This window comes from Cupressus sempervirens, chromosome 7 (genome assembly GCF_028749045.1).
Source record: "Cupressus sempervirens isolate cs-2001-9-10 chromosome 7, ASM2874904v1, whole genome shotgun sequence".
Taxonomy (NCBI): Eukaryota; Viridiplantae; Streptophyta; class Pinopsida; order Cupressales; family Cupressaceae; genus Cupressus; species Cupressus sempervirens.
This window is the reverse complement of record NC_143124.1, coordinates 687409641-687416297: the sequence shown is the minus strand read 5'-3', so window position 1 is coordinate 687416297 and position 6657 is coordinate 687409641. Positions and strand designations below refer to the sequence as shown.

General features: G+C 48.1%; 2 non-coding genes across 2 annotated transcripts in view; both read right to left on the bottom strand.

The window, feature by feature from the left end:
• Positions 1-610, bottom strand: part of LOC149548725 (25S ribosomal RNA) — a 3403-nt gene extending 2793 nt beyond the window's left edge. The window contains exon 1 of the ribosomal RNA XR_016354905.1: positions 1-610. This exon is cut by the window's left edge and continues 2793 nt beyond it. This is a non-coding gene — a ribosomal RNA (25S ribosomal RNA).
• Positions 611-1631: 1021 nt separating this feature from the next.
• LOC149548724 (18S ribosomal RNA) lies at positions 1632-3441 on the bottom strand. Its single transcript, XR_016354750.1, has one exon. It is a non-coding gene; the product is annotated as an 18S ribosomal RNA (ribosomal RNA).
• Positions 3442-6657: the final 3216 nt, after the last annotated feature.

Sequence of the window (6657 nt, the reverse complement as noted above, 5' to 3'; positions counted from 1 at the left end):
ACAGCTTCTCGAGAGCTCATCATAAAGGCACACACTTCACTCCTCAACCACCGCGACAAAAGTATTTGTGTGACCAAAAGGTTGCACTTGTGCTGCCGTGATAGCCCGCGCTGGCACGTCCCTTGAACTGAGCGGTGGACCGGCTCACACCATTTTGCATCTGACCGGGGCACATTGCCGGCCTCCATCCGCTTCCCTCCCGACAATTTCAAGCACTCTTTAACTCTCTTTTCAAAGTCCTTTTTAGCTTTCCCTCACGGTACTTGTTTGCTATCGGTCTCTCACCTGTATTTAGCCTTGGACGAAAGTTACCACCCGATTAGGGCTACATTCCCAAACAACCCGACTCGTTGACAATGCCTTATGGTGCGACAGGGTCCAGGCTAGACGGGGCTCTCACCCTCTCTAGTGCCCCCTTCTAGGGGACTTGGGCCTGGTCTATCGCTGAGGACACTTCTACAAACTACAATTTGAGAGGTACAATCGTCAATTTTCATGCTGGGCTCTTCCTGGTTTGCTCGCCATTACTAGGGGAATCCTGGTAAGTTTCTTTTCCTCCACTTATTTATATGCTTAAACTTAGCGTGTACTCATGACTGACTTCGGGATGCGGTAGAGATGCAACAATGCCTGCACTGTGGTGGGCCGCTAAGCCCAGAATAAAGTTCCTCGCGAGGAATCATTCGATCGGCGCAAACCAACGCCAGCCTTTGCGAGCCACTGCTCATTGCGATAGATTGACGGACCTCGTGCTCATTTCAGCCGACCGTGTGCCACTTGCGAATGTGGACAACCATCTCTGCTCCTCGCTCGGGAGGGAAAAATTTTGTAGTGAGATGCCCAAGCAAACATGCCCTTGGCCAAGTATCGCATTTCGCTACATTCTTCATCATGGCGAGAGCTGAGATATCCATTGCCGAGAGTCATGATTTTGTTTTTTTTTTGTCTTTCAGTGACCCAAGTGCGCAAGGCACTGGCTTGCACTTCATTCTTTGGATTTTTAAGGTGCGCGATGCACCCGTGTTTTGGGTGTTGACACATCTCAAACCCCGAGCACCCAACGGGTGCGATGAGGAATGCTATGGTGTGTCCCTACCCCATCACCTCGCAAAGGTGGGAGGCGACGCATGGGAGAGCCGTGTTAGTGGACGGGGCCCCTGCCCTGCGAATCATGCAAGTGCACCCATCCTAAACACAGAATGCTCTGAGCGACGAGTCAACACACCTGGGCAAGGCAACGGGGGGTTGCGGTAGTCCCGACTTGCCACCGTCGAAATGATAGATCCCTAGCACAACCCCGCGCACATGATCGGACCATGAAATCTCAACAAGGGATGAGGCCCAGACCCCCTTTGAACTGCAACCAAGTAGAGACCTCTCGCTCTGACGCGAATGTCGTTCGAAGGCACCGATCCTAATCCAGATTGCATACAAGTCTCTTCTTCGCCTCGCGAGGAATCCATGCTTTCGATCACGGGCATTTGATGTGACCCTCGACCTCGACGGTGCTAGACCCATAGCTTGGCCGTCCAGCACATTGCTATAGGGCTGAGTTTCCACATGTCGCCAAGATTTCGGGGGCGGAGAGGAGGCCAGCTCCATCCCCTACATGATTCAGGGTCTCAAACTGATAATGATCCTACCGCAGGTTCAATACGATAACCTTGTTACGACTTCTCCTTCCTCTAAATGATAAGGTTCAGTGAACTTCTCGCAACATCATCGACAGGAACCGCCATTGTCGCCATGATCCAAACACTTCACCGAATCATTCAATCGGTAGGAGTGACGGGTGGTGTGTACAAAGGGCAGGGACATAGTCAATGCGAGCTGATGACTCACACTTACTAGGAATTCCTCGTTGAAGATCAATAATTGCAATGGTCTATCACCATCAGGATGCAATTCGGCAAGATTTCCCAAACCTTTTGGGCCAAGAAGAGAAACTTGTTGGTTGCATCAGTGTAGCACGCGTGTAGCCTAGAACATCTAAGGGCATCACAGACCTGTTATTGCCTCAAACTTCCATGGCCAAGGAGGCCATAGTCCCTCTAAGAAGCTGGCCGCAAAGGGGAACCTCCACGTAGCTAGTTAGCAGGCTGAGGTCTCGTTCGTTAACTAAATTAATCAGACAAATTGCTCCACCAACTAAGAATGGCCATGCACCACCACCCATAGAATCAAGAAAGAGCTCTCAATCTGTCAATCCTTACTATGTCTTGACCTGGTAAGTTTCCCCGTGTTGAGTCAAATTAAGCCACAGGCTCCACTCCTGGTGGTGCCCTTCTGTCAATTCCTTTAAGTTTTAGCCTTGTGACCATACTCCCCCTGGAACCCAAACACTCTGATTTCTCAAAAGGTGTTGGCAGAGTCCTTAGAGCAACATCCGCCGATCCCTGGTCGGCATCGTTTATGGTTGAGTCTAGGACAGTATCTGATTGTCTTCAAGCCCCCAAGTTTCATTCTTGATTAATGAAAACATCCTTGGAAAATGCTTTCACAGTGGTTCGTCTTCCATAAATCCAAGAATTTCACCTCTAACAATGAAATACGAATGCCCTTGACAGTCCCTATTAATCATTACTCTGGTCCCGAAGGCCAACAGAATAGGACCAGACTCCTATCGTGTTATTCCATGCTAATGTATTCAGAGCATAGGCTTGCTTTGAGCACTCTAATTTTTTCAAAGTAATGGTGCTGGAACCGTGACCCAGCCAATTAAGGCCAAGAATACGCCACTGGCAGAAGGGATGTGAGGGCCAGTGCACACCTAGAAGGTGGATCGACCGTGACGACCCAAGGTCTAACTACGAGCTTTTTAACTGCAACAACTTAAATATACACTATTGGAGCTAGAATTACCGCAGTTGTTGGCACCAGACTTGCCCTCTAATGGATCCTCGTTAAGTGATTTAGATTGTACTCATTCCAATTACCAGACTCGATGAGCCCAGTATTGTTATTTATTGTCACTACCTCCCCGTGTCAGGATTGGGTAATTTGCGTGCCAGCTGCCTTCCTTGGATGTGGTAGCCATTTCTCAGGCTCCCTCTCTGGAATCAAACCCTAATTCTCCATCACCCATCACCACCATGGTAGGCCTCTATCCTACCATCAAAAGTTGATAGGGCAAAAATTTGAATGAGGCGTCACCAGCACAAAGGCCGTGCGATCTGTCGAGTTATCATGAATCAACAGAATAGCGGGCGAGCCCACGTTGGCCTTTTATCTAATAAATGCATCCCTTCTGAGAGTCAAGATTTGGTGCACATATTAGCTCTAGAATTACTATGGTTATCTGAGTAGCAAAGTACCATCAAAGAAACTATAACTGATTTAATGGGCCATCCGTAGTTTCACAGTCTGAAATAGTTCATACTTAGACATGCACGGCTTAATCTTTGAGACAAGCATATGACTACTGGCAGGATTGACCGAGTAGCTTCTAACAACGAGGGGACCCCTAAGACGGGCTACAGCCAAGGGATGCCCGCTGTGATGGGAAACCAAAATTTGCATTCTCTCCGTCATGCATCCAAACATAATCCGCTGCACAAGCAACAAGAATGATGTTCACAGCACATGCAGGACTCGCAACGCTCAAAGATTTCACACAAGAGGAAAGTGTCCCATCATCGACTAGAGAGGGCCAAACAAGGAGCCTTGGTTCATAGGCACCTAGGAAGAACATCCCGTACGGAACCCTTTACCCTCGAACTCACTGTTGCCACTACTCAAAAAGAAGCCTTGAGTCTGTACGAGATGCACCGCGCATGTAGCCACCTCCATTGTAAGGCCACTCAGAGACATCCATTTCCTAGGCATATGCCTCCTACATGCCTATTGAGGTGCACTCGCACAGACAAAATCCTTCTTGATCGCAACAAACATTTTCCCATGACGAAGAGCTGGTTGCCAAAGTGCCAATGGAGACCACCGTGCTGAAGGGTGAAGGGTCGTGCGAGTCAAAAACATGGCTAGTTATGCGATTGGTGGGGGCATCACTGTGCACGCGACCACCTCAATTATAAGGCTGCTCAAGGGCATCATGTATAACACCCCCTCCACACATTTATAGGTGATGAGAGCCCGCCCGTATACACAGACATGTCTAACCTCTGGCAAATATCTCCTTTCCCAGCACAGCCTCGCTAACTGTTCCCCGTGACACGTGATCTGCCAGCGTAGGTACAAAAAAGTTCCTACGGGTGAACACTCTCACACTAGCATTTTCAGACAAGCTTCAATCTCATGCACATGAACATACCGAAGAACTACACCGCGAGGGAACCACCGGCGAGCACCTACATCTCAGAAAAAAGCATTCGTGCGATTTCTTCCCCTAGAAAGACACATTGGGCTTGCACTTGTTGGAGCATTGCAAAGATGAGAACTCTGGTTCGCAGGAGCCTGAGAAGAACATCTTGTACGAAACCCGTTCCCCCAAAATGCTTGAATCACAAATGCTCGCAGTAGAGTCATAATGTAAAGATTTACACCGTGCACGCGACCGAGTAAGGACACTCAGAGACATCCATTTCCCAGGCATATGCCCCCTACACGGTTTTTGGTGCACCCCATACAAACAGCCATACTTCGACAAGCCCTCCTAGAATTTTGCATCTGAAGAGAGATGAAACGCATTGGGCTTTTTGTCCACACAATGCAAACACCGAACTCTCTCTTTAGGGGGGAGCTGAAGAAGAGTATCTCCCGCAAAACCCATGAGCTGCAGCCATTCGAATCACACAGGGCAGGATAGGGCATGGAGAGTTTCCGCATCCAAACAAAAATTATCTGTAATACTCTATGCTTCTACTAGCCTGGACCTATCATGACAGTTCCATGCACTTCTGTAGGATGAGACAGTGAAGAGGCGAGCATGCACTGAGAACGCACTAGCGAATAAATTATGCGTCAACCAAACTTTTCGTCGGCCCCCCTCTCAATCCCAAGGCTCTACCAATCGGAAAAAACTTAGGGTGGAGAGTGGACCCTTGATGAAATTAGGGGACGTCGAGCAATGCACCCGTGCAACCATCTCTTTCCTTCTTGTCGTCCAGGTAGGATAAAAATGCAATGATAGAACGTGCCAATGAGATGGAGCCCTTGGCTAAAAGATACAACTCCATACACACTTAGTAACAAGCGCATATTAGAATCAAACACCAAATGTGCAGTGTGTTGCAAGCCATGCAGACACCTACATATAGGGTATATCAAACAAAACAAAGCGATAAGTACTTCCCACCAGCTCCGCCACTACGATATTACCAAATGGGATATATATACTCACTGCCACATATTAATGACCATCATTACCGTCTCGGAATAGATACAAGCACATTGAGCTTCATCCAATCAACTGGATGAATTTCACCTTGAAGGGGCCCAATCCAAAAGTTCTGGAGGTCATCTCCTGGAACTCTCAAGAACAAGGCCCATCTTACATGCAAACTCTGCTACTGCGCAAACATAGGTTGCAATTAAAGAGAAATTGCAAGGCCGTCACAATGGCCTGAGGCCAATGCTCTGACTAAGTCAATTTACTCTTGCAATCACCATGCCGTCGTTCACAGAGAGATCTCCCCATTCACTTGTGATGCGGTGCACAATCCAAGTTCTAGACGCAAGCTCACCCTTGAAAGGCCACTTTCCAAGGCATCCCCTAATGACACATTGGAATGACAACTGTTGTTGAACCATTCCCAATGTTGTGCCGATCAAGTTGGCACAGAGGCGACCTTGGGGAGCTCCCGCATAGCAATCGGGATGTGCTTTCGTACCCATCTCTCACAAAGACCAATGTTAGCTATGAACAAATTTGGTATCCAAGGGCTCGCATCCATCGATATCATTGGCACATGGTCTATATACAAAGGCCATGAGAGGTTTTAAGAAGAGAAGCCCCCCCTGCTCGCTTGCATAAACATCCCAAATTCTAGACACAAGCTCCCACCCTTAGCATCGCTCTCAAGATCACCACAATGACACATTGGAATGACAACCACTGTTGAACAACTCCCAAAATTGTGGCAATGGAGTGAGAAAGAAGAGCAACTTTGGGGAGAGGCACATAGCAAACGGGTTGCTCCTCCATTCTGCTCTTATATACAGATCCGATGTCACTGATTTCATTTGGAATCTGAGGCTACATTCATCCTTGCCCACAGAAGCAATGGCTCTTCTGATCGAATGGCCATGGGGAGCTTCTGATAACAAAGGCTCCCTTGTCACTCGTGATGTGCAGCCCAACTGCTAGATGATGGCTCGCCCTTCAGATCGCTTCCCAGGCAACAACCACAATGGCACCATTGGAACGACAACCGCTGCCGAACCATTTCAAAAATTTTGTGCCAAAGAAGTTGTTGCAAAGAGAATGACTCTGGGGAGAGAGCACTCGCATAGAAAAATTGGGATGGCTTCACGGCCCTACCAATAGAGAAACGATGCTGGTGCCAATATTCAAAATCCAAATAACGTGTCTTTCTCGAACACTAGCACCGATTCTATTGGGGAGGGTCATCGAGAGCTTTTTTTATCAAAGCCTCCCATTGTAGCCACGATAAGCACGCAAAAATTTTTGCTAGAGTGCCAAGCACCCACCCACCTCATCGCTAGAGACAAGGGCTCGCCATTAGATCAACTTCAAAATTG